Raw genomic sequence first — 14,100 nt, 5'->3', positions numbered from 1 at the left:
ACAGCAAGTCGTCCAAGCTAAATCACAAAATAGATTGCTGTCAGTGCTTTTTAAAACAACTGTTGTTTCCCCCAAGGTCATACTTTAAACTTAAACCATGTGGGTGACATAGGTTTAATGTAACTTTAACCGTTACAGTGCCATATGTCTGTGTTTAGGCAACTAAAAATAAATAGTAAAAATTTAGAAAAGAAACCAGTATCAACTCTTCAGTTGGAGACGGGAAGTGAATCTCGGTTCTTTGGGTCACACTGTTTCTCTCTTTGGTTAAACAGCAAAAACAAAAACAAGTACACAATTATTCCAAGACTTTATTTTGGAAATGCTTTTAGGGAAGTCTACCATCTGATCCTTGGCTGGTTAACTCACCAGACTTACTTTAACAGAATCACCATAAACAGCTTATCTAAAGAGCATGTTAAAAAAACAAACAGACCTTTTCCCTAATATTTAGGTAGGTGTGGGAGATATGGACAGAATCCTCTATCACAGTATATGTAATTTTATATCATGCTAACTGTTTATATCATGATACAGATATTGTTCTGTAAATTCAAATGAGGTGGTTTAAAATAACCACACTGTACTTCATCACATTTCATAATTTTCTTCTTCTATTTGGGACTTCTATATCCCTTACCCGAGACAACGCTTGAGATAAAAACAACACAAAACTCAAAGTCAAAACAGTAAAACTAAAATTCTTTCTTAGTGGAAGCTTTAAGGTTCCTGAGATCCTGTGTCCCAGGATTCTGGTGGTTTCATGGTATGGCTTGGTATTTGCCCCTTCCATTTACATAGGTTATTCTATTGTCAGGAGTTTAAAGAATATAAAAACATTTTAATGTTATTGTACACAAATTTCTACAATTTGGTTTTTGATTTAAACATTTTTATTACTTTGTTGTTTGTTTTACTGCAGGCCATATGTTGAAATTTAATAAAATAATTAATAGATAAAAATTTGAAATTTAATTTTGAAACTCAATAATTTAAACTTAATTTGAAATTAAATATATACAAAATAATTAATAAATAACAATATTTTATTCTACCAGTCAATTAAACAACCACCAGATGACAGAAGGGTACTTTTAATAACAGCTTGAGTTTCCTCACCTGCCAAAGGGCACTTTGACTTTCACTTCACTAGCATAGCCTGCAGCCTGTAGTTGAGGGTAAGTTTGTTACTTACATACCATAACTAATGGCTAAGGCAACATGCTGCTACACCTGTGATTTCAGGGAAGCATGAGGATTTTCTAGTTGTGTTGTTTTTCCATCATTTCCGACTCCAGCAGTGGCCATGGTGTCTGGAAAAATGCAGCTGTACGCTAATATTACCAGTAAGCTCCACTGTGTCGTCTTTGAAGTGTTTTTTTTTTCTACGGATGCATGCAAGATGTTCTTTTTGACAGCAAAATAAGCCTCCAAACTGCAGACACAGCTCTGGTGCCTCTGTCTGGTCTCTTTCTTCATCCTCCATCTCTCTTTTTGGTTCTCGAATGTGCTGTAGCGATGGAGCCTCTCCCAGCTGTTAACTTGTAAACTGGTTAGTGAGTGAGCTGTACCTAGCATGCTGTTCAGCTATGTAATTTTGTAAATGTACAATTGTCACAATTGTCAATGTGTCACACATTGTTGTGTGCCATGATGTTTGGCCCTGTTGGAGAGTTAGTTGTGTCTTATCATTTATTGAGTTATGAAGGTATAATGGTTACCATACTGCTTACAAATATAACATCAGAACACTCAACAGTGTTTAATGCCATAATGTCAACTTGGCTTTATATCGAGTCTGAGACAGAAGACAGCAGCAGACATAATGTTTGTTGAATGCTGAAATGTCACTTAGAGAACCATTTACATTTTCTGTATGGTGTCTCACTGGGAACTCAATTCCTCAGCAATCTTCAAACCTGACAGTGAAATTTTGAGTTATTGTACAAAGTAACCATACACCATTCCTTTCTTATCCTCATAAAAAATGTACAGTAGACTTGAAAAATGCAAGCACAATTCACACAACAGACATGTACTTGTCTCCCTCCTAGTGGGGGGCCTGCATCTGTTCTGGTAATAAAGCCATAAACTTAAAACACATCAGTTTTTTTCTGTGCCGATTTGTCTCTCACCTGTTCTTACATGTTCCCCTAGCTCTGTTGGTGGGGACTACATCTGTGGATGATGTGGGGTTGTCTCCCCCCTCATCCCACTGCCAGCTGTTTCAAAGCCTACAGCAACCATAAAGGTTAATTTCCCTCATTTACATTTCAATCTTTCACCCATGCTTAGTTTTACTTTTGTCTAATTTACATGGCAGCGTGATGCTCACTCTGGGGTTTTTCCTGTGTTAAAATGAGGCAAAGGTATCAGCTGTGACCCCCTGAACTGTCATCAATTGAATTATTTGTTTTTATAGAAAAATAAAGTTAATCATGCGACAGGTCATATGCAGAAAATTAAGCATTGCTTGAATAACTGTATAGCTCTAGGTTGTAAAGAAAAAATCAAATTGTTGCTTATACATATTAAACAGAGCTCTTTTTGGATGTCAAACAGTATGTAAATAGAACAAGAAAAGTATTCATCCAATGCTGTTTTGAAGGCTTTATTTTGTGGTGTTGGATCAATGATTCTGCTGAAGCAATTAAATTTGTTCTTCAAGTCTGAAACTCTTCTTCCAACCATGTTCCAGCCTTTGCATTGAGTTATAAAAAGTTCGCTCTTTCATTCATTTCAATGAGACCACTGAGTAGTAATCTTTTGAATAAATGAAATGAAAGCCAGCATTAATCTTTGCTGAGGCTAAAGGTATAAAGTTATAAACCTTGATTACTTTGCAACTTCATACATACCACTGAAAAATTAGGTAATAATAGTTTATCAATCAATCGTGTATTTATGACAAAGAAAAATAATACACGTTACAATTTTTGCTACTTTATAGTTGTTATGTTATGGAGGAGAATCGTATTAGATTCCTGGTAGGGGCTACATACGATGTGTTACCAACCCCCCAGAACCTAAAACTGTGGGTAAATGAGGACCCATCATGCCCATTGTGTTCACGTACCGCAACCTTAAAGCATATTTTGTCAGGCTGTAAAGTTAGCTTGTCACAAGGCCAATATACATGGCGACATAACCAGGTGTTGAAATGTTTAGCTGCAGGCAGGTGAATTCAGAAGGTGTTAAGGATAGGAGTTTAGTAATTCAGTTTGTCCATGAGGGAGAGAAACACAGAAGAGATAAGTTAGTGAAGAGGCAAGGCTGTGGCCGCCTAGAAGGTGCTTGTGATTGGGAAATGCAAGTAGATTTAGGGGGAAAGCTTGTTGTTCCCCAGGAAATAGTTTGTACCAGGCAGAGGCCTGACTTAGTGTTGTGGTCAGTGAGTCAATGGATAGTTTATTTCATTGAGCTGACAGTTCCTTGGGAAGACTCAGTGGAAAAAGCCTATGAAAGAAAAAAGCTTAGATATGCAGACTTAGGAGCAGAAGCTGAGCAGCGAGGATGGAAGACTAGGATTTGTCCAGTGGAAGTGGGGTGTAGGGGATTCATAGCAAGATCAGCTGTCTCGCTCCTGGGGGAACTCGGAGTGCAGGGACAGAGTTTGAGGAAGACAGTGAGGGAAATGTCAGATGAAGCAACTAAATGTAGCCAGTTTATCTATAAGAGAAGAAGTAATGTCAGTTGAGGGCCAGCAGGGGGAACTACTAAACAGGGCACATAACTCCTTGAGATCAGGTGGAGAGATCCACTTCCTCTCAGGAGGAAATCCAGGAAGAGGAAGTATTTAAGTGTGGGAGTGGCCTATTTGAATCCATTTTGTTTGAGGCCATGCGGCAAGGTGAGTGTGCTTGCTGATCCTGTAAGTTCATTTAGCTCCTTTAACTTTTATTGTAGTTATGCTATGTAGCGTGTGAAATAGAGTATGGTGAATGTGCTAGGAAAGGTAGTATCAGCCCTGTTTCTGCCTGGAGCTCGCATGTATGGAGCCTGGGTTTGGTTGAAGATGGCAGTGCTGTTTAGGCTGAGAAAGCCATGTGTAAGTAAGGAGGAAGTCCAGGAAGAGGAAGGTTATTTAAGTGTGGGAGTGGCCTATTTGAATCCATTTTGTTTGAGGCCATGCGGCAAGGTGAGTGTGTTGATCCTGTAAGTGGCTCGCACGTGCGGCGTCATCAACAGCTCCTCCCACAAGACTTCAACAGCCCCTCCCGTTGCAAAAGGCTGCCTCAGTCTGTTTTAAACTAAAAAGGTTCCGCCAATGTGATTACCCTCCGAGGTGGAAAATTGGGCGCCTCGGATCAACTCGCCTTTTCGCCTCTGTGTGTATAAACGCTTGCAGCTAGCCTTCAAATCGGCCCAACATTCGCAGAAAATTTGGCAGTGTAAAAGGGGCTAATGTTTCCAGACTGCAGTGCTTATTTGTAGGCTGCAGTGCACATGTTAATGGTAATCCATGGTGTCTGGTTGTGGAATGATTTCACTGTAGTGTTGGGTACAGTTGCTTCTGTTGTTTTACAAGTAAAATCCACCACAGATTCAGTGAATTCATTTATGTCATGCATGATGTAGAAGGTTGCTTCTTGGAATGTGCTTAAGACTCTGATTGGCTCCATCTCTTGTGCAATTTGGGACATGTGTGTAGTTTGTTTACACATCTTTACCCCAACAAGATGGCCGCATGGGTACTCCCCCCGAACACTGCTCTGCAGCAGCCTCTGAATAGCTCACAACAGTGATCCAAAGAGTTTACTTCCCTTATGGCGCAGGGCGATCAGGAACGGGACTCTACCTCACATCCTTACCTTACCTTACCTTATTCCCACTGTCACACCAGTCGTTATTCACCATAAAACACACACCTCCTCCCATTTTCTAGCCAGACTCCTCTGCTCTGTCAGATATGCATATAGAAAAATAGTCACCTGGTTGAATGCCATTGTCCAGGAAAAAGTCATGTTTTGATGAAATAAAAGATTTTAGGGTCACACTGATTTATTGGCTGAACTTCATGTTGGCTAATATTCGCCTTCGGCCTATCAACAAGTAAGATGACATTAAACGATGGCAGTGGCTGATGTTTTTCTGTTCAATTTTTCACAGGCTAAAAAGCAGGGTGCATTACTAACAGCCACAAAGCTAAATGAATGAGCAGGTACAAGAAGAATACCATGACTGCTTGGCAAATGGGCTCTGTGATCTCACTGTTGTGTGACGAAATGACTAGTAGCAGCCTGCGTTCTGTTGTCCCGGGGACAATAGAAAACATGTTTGGGATGAACAGAGATCTTCCCTTGGATGACTGCAGGACAAAAAGATGCAGTAAGCTCACTATGGTCACGTCAGAGGACGCAACCTATTGTTTTCCCATTAATACTTTATTGTAGGCAACTGGACTTGCTTGATATAGCACGCAACAACAATATAAAAACATCAGTATTAGATATTGGCCAAATGGTTATCTTAAACACTGGCATAGGTATCGGCCCAGAATTTCAAGATTGGTGCATCCCTGGAGAATATTACAGTTCCTGATATCCTGTTGGAAATGGATGCTGATACAGAAGTCACACAGTTTATGATCCAAAGCCTGTACAGTGGCTAGCAGGATGCCAGTTAGGCTAATGTCCATCTTCTCTTCTTTTCCTCAGTGTTCAGTAATATTTGCATTTGAAACCTTCAACCTGGCCAGCGGGCAGAGTAGGCAGGAAGAGAGTTGACAACGACAACCACAAAAAGCACCATCAACACTTGCAAAATAGACATAAGAGCATAAATAAAGCCCAAATTAATCAAAGCAGTTGGGATCAGGGACAAACAAGGTATTTTGGAATAGGTGTAGTGTGTATTTAAAGCCTGATCATTTACCAATCCTCTGTTTTCAGTACACAAACTCTGGCTTCCATTGTCAAAGTTATACGCTTTGTTTGCTCAAGTCCATCTCCCTGACCTCCACATCCTGAGTTGTATCATGAACATAAGTCGCTATTGTAATTTTTTTGCATGAAAAAAAAAATACTCAGGAGAGGTTTGTGTTCTAACTGGATAAAAATGAGCATGAACAACACTAAGTGCATTCAGGCTCTGGTTCAGATGGAAATGTATTGTTGGATCTGAGGCATTGATCACAGGATGGTTCACATTACATCTGTGGATGCTGGGTGTGGATAGACTGCTTTGTATTTGTCTGTGTGTGTGTGTGTGTGTGTGCTTTCATTTATACACTGTAATCACGAGAAAAAGAACTTTTAAGCCTAAATGCATTGTTTGATTTTTAAAACCATCTCAGTGTATGAGGAAAAATACTGTTACGTTCCATGAACTGGGCGATTGTGGAGAGGTCCAGTTACACTTGGACACAATCCATGCAATTAAAAAGAAATGAGAAAATAAAATCAATGCAGATCATTTACACTGTGGTGACAAAAGACACAACAGGGGACAACACAGACCTAAATCTTAATTAGCAAGAATATTGATGCTGCAGCACAAAGGGCAATCCAATGTAGGAGCACAGTGTGGTCAAATGAAGGTATTAAACATGTGTCACAGGTCTTGATTCTGAAGTAAACAGGAAGAAACTTTACGGTACATGTTAAAATCTAATCTGAAGCATAGTATTCAGTCTGCCTCAAGTTATAATTGAAAATAAAATGGTGACTAAGGATGAAGAGGTACTCCAAGAACTCATTCTTTCCCACATGCCCCCGAGTGCTTGATTTGTAATAGAAAAATCCAGAGTTGGGATTTGTCTGAGCTATATGGGCTAGCAAGATCCATCACAGCATGGGGGAATTTGCTGGTTGAGACTTGAATCCTTTGTTGCAGTTAAGGTTTAGGGTGTGAGCTCAGTATTCTGTTCTGTCTTGTCAGCAGGGCAAGAGGAGAGCGCGACCGATTGAGGAGAATCGCTCAAACGGGGCTTCTTCAAACATCTACATATTCAAGCGCGTTTACAGTGAGAGAGCTTGTAAAATAAAGTGGTGAGCTGAATTAATCAGTCTTTACCAAAAGGACTTCATCAAGTTACAATAAAGGGGTTAAAACATAATCTATCAGTTTTTATCTGGATGCCACGGCATGCTTTACACATAGACTACAAGGGAAAGAGCGTCACAGTGCATATATTTTTTGGGGTGGTTCTTCATGGTGTCCTGGTTTACCTGACTGGAACCATTCAACCATTCTTGGTAGAACTCCAAAGAAAAAGACACAAGGGGATCACACAGGTAGCTGAATCAACTGAGTTTGTTCCTCTGAAAGAGGAGGAGCAGCAGCTTCACTCTGACATCTTCATGGATTAGAGAGATTATCTGTTGAGGAGAAAACCTTCTAAGCATAAATTTTGATCCTGACTAAAGGCTTCACATGTGCTCGTAAACTAGGGTTGCAAGATGTAAGGCTTTGCCCTTACATTTGCCTTTTAGTATTTTATATTTTAATCACAATTCTTTAAATATATACATTGCAAGATTTTGTATGGATTCATACAGATGTAATCTCTCTCAATCATAAAGTATGACCCACTAGATGTGCCTGGCTGTGTATTTTTCTGCAGAGACACTTAATTTATTTTCTTCCTATTTTCTGTGTTCAGGATATTTATAGGCTTGTGCCCCCACAGCGCGCAGGTGAGATCAGGACTTTCTGAAATGGTGGTGGCCAGGTGCTAGATCGTAAATAGCATACATCCTAGAGACAGCGCAGAAGGAACACAAATTTACAGAGGTTAAATGCCAAACGAGGCTTAATCTGGGGTTGGCTTTTACTTTCACTGGCAAACATTCACAAACAGTAACCAACAATCCTGCATAGTACACCTTTAATAAGATAAGATAAGATACACCTTTATTGATCCCATAATTGAGAAATTCCAGTGTTACAGCAGTCAAGGAAAAAGAGTCAGATTAAAGATTTCAAAATTAGACTTAAAAAACTTAAATAACTAGGCATGCAGATAAGTACAAAAATCCAAGAGTTGGCGATAAATAACAATAACAATAATAATAATAATGAAAATAATAGGAAGTGGATAATAATGAGCAGTAGTGAATGAAAATGAGCAGTGGATAAAGGGAGCACATCTAGTGCAAGTGATTGTATGTGCAAAACAGCAGACAGCTGTGGTGTCCATAAAGTGTCCATAGTGTCAATAAAGTGTCCATGGTGCAGTCTACTGTGAGCAGTGCTGGTTATGTAGCCTGACAGCAGCAGGCAGGAAGGACCTGCGATAGCGTTCCTTCACACATTTTAGGTGAATCAGTCTATAAAACAAAGCTAATGGATCTGTGTAAAGACTTAATGATAAAAAGAATTCTTATTGATCAAAATGTTGTTATGGTGTTATACCAAAATCAGTATTGGCCTCAAAAATCCAGTATCAGATGGGCTATATTATTCAACATTAGATAATCATTCATTAACATGTCTACAAACTAACAGATTGGCGCAGTATTGTGATCAATAAACTCTGTGACACAAAGTATGGACTCATTACTCACATTGATTTGCCATACAGTACAAGGGAACCTTTTAAATGTATAGTGCCAGCAGTCAGGACATTATTAACCTCCATGGAGTATCAACATGCTTAAATGGGATTTCAGTTGTCAATACCAACATGTTTGCTCACAATAATCAAATTTGGCTTGTTTCTAATTCTTATTTTTGGACTGTTTGTTCTTGAAACAACATATTCTCCGTTACTTAATGGATAAACAGTTTGATGAAAACACAGTGAATAGAAAAAAAATGAACAGCAGTGGAAACAGGTTAAAGTATAGAGGATGAAGGGGGTTTAAGAGGGCTTCCTTTCATGTGTTTAAAGGTACACACTGATGCAGGTTACCCTCGGAATAAATGTTGCATTGATACTCCACGCTTAACACAAATAACAGCAGAATGCATTTAAAGCTTTGTCTGTGAGCTTGATATGCCTGTAGCAAATGGAATTAGTCTGTAGGATTAGACCACCCGGGCTAGCCTGTATACATCTCTTGTTGGTTAAGAAGCATGTGTGCACCAAAACATAACATTTTTTGAAAGGCAGTAGAGCACTATGTATTCATTTCCTGTTCCTTTAGTTCTTAAGATGACTAATGATCAGAAGAGACATTTGGTGCAGAAATTGTGGAGACAGATCCGGTTGCGCTCTTGGCTGCTTCTTGTACAGCACTAGGTATGGGACTTCACAAATCTATGGTGCTTTTTTTAACTTCAAATGCAGCACACACTAGAATGAGACAGTTGCACAGGTAGGTGCTATAGAAGTGGAGACTCAGCAATCTGTGGGTTATTCACCTTGGACTTTTCTTTGGATTTAGAGAAGGTTAACTTAAACAAAATAAATGTCAGGCTTGAGGATCCAGGAACTGGCTTTAAGAATTCTTTAAAACTCACTTAGTTGGTTAGTTTTTTAGTGGAAGTGAAGAAAGTATCGGTAACAATAACAGTGCAGCTGTGTTTTTGTTTAATCTGTGTATTTCTCTAGACTCCACTACATATTAAATATGTATGTGGAAATATCCCTGTGTCTGTGTGACATGTGATAATAACTAGCCTGAGAGCATTACCATTGGATTATCTTGAAGCTCTGACATCATAGTGGGAATTATTTATTATTTCATATAATTCAGCATTTGCAAACCATGAAATAATTTTGTTTCATCCCTTGGGTGGACTGGAGAAAGGAGTTATTATTGTAGCAAGATATGAGAACTTACATGATGGCATTTCAGAACATATTCAAGTTTGATATAGCTTATATTCAATTGCACAGGAAATTCAAAGTATTGAACAGCCAGCTGTATGTAACCTTGTTTCACTACCACTCTTCATTGATACATTGACATGACAGTGGATGATATGAGAACCAAGGGCGGATTGACTGAAGTGAGTGTTATTCCCCTCTCTCTGCCTGGAGGCATATACTGTACAGCTCAGTCTGCTACTGTATCTGAATTGATAACCACATTTTCACCAGCACCTATGCAGAGCACTTTATGCTTTGCAGCTTGTCGCAGATAAAATAGACTTATGTATGCACTTCTGAGTTAATACTGCGAACAGAGGCAGAGATTTAGGCTGCCGCTGATAGTGGCACTGCCCAGCTAATGGCCAACATGCCTGAGATGCAACCAGCCCAGCTGGCTACCGACCAGCCAGTCTGGCCTCCAGCTAGCGTGGCTGGCTAAAAACTATCTTACAGCAGTGGAGGGACTGTAACTGCATTACCACAACAGAAAAATAAAACCCTTTGAAATAGATTGATTTTAAACAAATCTGCAGGTTATTTACTGTGGCTATAATAATTAGGCAGCGCAGTTCATAAGTGATCAGACTAAACTGCTTGGTAAATGAAAAAATAAGCATTGGTTTAACTAGCAGTATAACTCAGAAGTTGTTGGCTGAACTAATTATTTTAATTTTAAGTTTGTTTTTTATAGTTGACTCTCTGTGTTTAATATTAAAACTAACGAACACAATTTCATTCAGTGCTAATTCAGTTAATGCAGTGGCCACTTGTATTTTTAATATTGAAACAACCTTGTATTAATTACAGCATAATGTAGAGTGCTGTCCTTGATGATAGGGGTGCTGAATGCACACAACTAAACCAATGACCCAAACGCATGACTGTCATTTTAAGGATCAAAAGAAAACGAGTCTAGACAAGTCTACATTGTATCCCAAGTCCTCATTTTGCAACTCAAGTCCTAGTCGCTAGTCTCCAAAGGCTGTTGGAACAAATTTCTGGAGTTCAATATGAATCAATTAGTAAAAAATCAAAACTAACGGAATGCTGAAATGACTTTGAATCAGATGAACAGTAAAATTTCTTGAATCACAATCTTACATTTGATGTGCAAATGTTGACCTTTAATGTTACAACATCAGAAATGGCAGAAAGTGATGCACCCACGGAGATTGCCACTCATGATCCTTTAAAGGGATATTTTGCAGATTTTCAACCAGCTTTGTATCATAGCAATGTGGGTATTATGTGTAAATATACTGTAGTAAACTTTCCTCCATCTTAGAGCTCCCAGATCTCTCCGCTCATATCTCAACTGAAATTTTCAGCCACCATGGAAACAAAAAGTATAGCCTCTCAAACCAAACTCGGATCAAAGGGGAATGATGTGCAGCAAAAGGCCACAGGCTGGATTCAAACCCGGGCCACTGCGGCAACAGCCTTGTACATGGGGTGCCTGCTCTATCCACCAAGCCACCGACACCCCTTCAGAAACATATTTTAAGAGACTGAAAAAACCTGCTAATGTTTTGCCTCAGATGTTTTCAGAAACATATTTTTGCTTACTTTTTAAACTTAATTCAAGATTGTTTGTTACCAGCCAGCTGCCATGTTGTTTCATGTGGAAAACTGGCCAAGCTCCTACCAGCAAGTGTTTATTCAGCCAATGTGGTGCAGTGCATTCTGGTAGTTGTGGGTTTTCTACCTTTTGAGCAAAAGCAAATGGCAATGTTTTCTCTGGTAATGTAGCATGTAAAAGTAGACTGTGTACTGTATTACTTAAGTGGAGCTGCAAGCACAAGTCTGTCTCACCACTAAGCGTTGAACAGGAGGACTGATGAGATAAATCTCTGGGGTTGTCAATATCATATTCGACATAATGTTACTCACATTAAATATCTCTGGAACACTGTATGCAAGACTTAGTACTTTTACCCAGAAGCTAAGTGTTGTGCCATCCCAACGAGGGCTTCAGTGAGACCGTGTCCCTTTTTAGAAGTGTAATCCAGCCTTGAACTGCAGTGTCTTCTTGGAGACTTGGTAAAAGGAATCAGTAATGTTAAATCCTACACTGAATGTCTTCTGTGATTATTTAACATTTTGAAGACAGCTATAGTTGTTGTTAACTTAGCCATCTGCTAGCCATCCATGATGCCTTGAGTTTGTCGACCAGTCAGAGGCTCGGCTCCTGATTTATCAACCAATCAGAGGCTGTGTTTTAGGTGCATAGTAAATATAAAAGATTTAAAATTTGAATTTGAATTACAATATTAAAAATGTCTGAATTATAAAACAAAAAACGGAATGCAATTCAACGGGATTACAGAGGAAGATTGACAGCTCTACTCTGCAGCTGTGCAATGTTGTAGCAGGAGCCCTTTGTCAGGGTTATGACAGCCTCTCTTCAAACCCAGCATGAACAAAATACTGTAGCTGAAATGCAATTTTGGCTTGTTATGGCCTGTCTCAAATAAAGGTCTGAATCTTAAGGTCAGCAGTTATGGTAGGTGGAGGCCATTCTTTGAGAATTTACAGTATTCATTTCAAATATAGCCAAACAGTGGAAGAATTCACAGTAAGAACACAATGTTGAGATAAAAGCTTAAAGCCCCCTTACCTGAAAAGATATTACATTCAGTGTGTAGACAATGCTGCGGCACAAACTGCATTAACACATCCCCATATTTATAGTATAAATAACTCATACATTGAGATGCTGTATTTTGAATAATATATTATTTTGATGTAATGCAATAGGTTTTAATGGGCACAGTATCCCAGCTCATAAAGGAGAACACATGGCTCTCAGGCAGTAAAAAAAATCCTGTATCACAAGGACAAAGAGGCTTATGTTGAAACATTAATGACGGTACCAAACACTGGAGAAAACTAAACAAGCCTTCAGTCAACACGTCCCCATATAAGTAATCCCTTTGAGACCGTCACTGGCAACTTTCTTTCAACAAGTTTAAATCCAGACCTGTCTAATGAGACAAATTGCTTCAAGTTTTCCCTGAGTAATAAAAGCATTCTCACATTGTCTGATACGTTGTCGCTTTCTCTCTCTCTTTTTCCATACACAGATTTTCCAGTCTGAAGTTTTAGATTGATGCAGGTGAAACTTTTTTATGTCCTCTGCTATACTCTCTTGGTTGACTGAGGTTTTTTCATTGCTAATTCAGTTGTATTTGCATCTTTATGGCATGAGTTTTCTTCAAGGTGTGTCACATTTTTATTTTAAAGCATAGAAAGTCGATGCAAAGATGCGAGCAGATACAAACATGCATATTTGCATAAACACAGACTGCAACACAATTCGAGGAGTCAAATTCATATGGAATAGTATTGAATAGAATAAAGCAAGGTGGAGAACCTGCTTCACATTATGCCTGAGCATAACTTCAGTTTCACCGGTATAGTCAGCATAGTCACACACTGACTGCTCTCCACCTGCCACAATGACTCCAGTGTTGTTTGCAAGTATAAGTTCCTTCCAAAAAGGGCCACCAGCTCCCGAAATTGATTGCAATAATGATGAAATGGAGACTGATAAGTGGTTGACTTTTACAAGTATTATGCCATTGGATACCCATCATTTTCAGTTGTCCTCATAGTCTAATTGTGGTTTAGGAGCATCAAATAGATGTGAGCCCAACCCCTCTTTGCTTGTGATGAGTTAAAAGCCTTTGCAGATGTAGAATCTTCTGGTTAAAAATGTCTTCTGTCCTAAGAATTTAATGGTGCTATTTGTTGTGTTGATATCTGTGTGAAATATGTGTTTAGCAAGAATAAACCTGCAGGTAGATGTATGTTGTTGTTGTTATAGCATAAATGTCATTAATTCAGACTAATGCAAGAATAAAAAATAAGTTTTTGTTTGATTTGTCGCTTATTATGTTGAGGTAAAGATGTGCACTATCAAGTCAACTGTTATCAAATTTACAGAAGCAAGACATGGACATTTCGTTATCCTGGTGAACCACTTTCACATATATATTCAGCTTCATAAATAATTGTTATAATCAACAGTAATGGTTCACATTGCTGTAAGGAAGCATCTATTGGAGAGGAGAAAGTCACTGACCCAATGCTTTCTGCACTTTTGAATTGAAGATGGTTGACGCTGCTAGTGCTCCAAAAATTGCCACCTTAACATGGTGGAGGGGTTTGTGTGTCCCTATGATCCTGGGAGCTGTGTTGTCCAGGGCATATAGCTCCTGGTAGGGTCTCCCAAGGCAAAATGGTCCGAGGGAATGGGCCAAACCAAAAGCAATTCAAGAAGACCTTGATGATATAGTGAAATTGGACCTTCAGTACCTTGCCCAGTAAGGGGACACCGG

The sequence above is a fragment of the Epinephelus lanceolatus genome, chromosome 2 (assembly GCF_041903045.1).
Source record: "Epinephelus lanceolatus isolate andai-2023 chromosome 2, ASM4190304v1, whole genome shotgun sequence".
In the NCBI taxonomy this organism is placed as follows: domain Eukaryota; kingdom Metazoa; phylum Chordata; class Actinopteri; order Perciformes; family Serranidae; genus Epinephelus; species Epinephelus lanceolatus.
Note: the sequence above shows the minus strand (reverse complement) of the source record.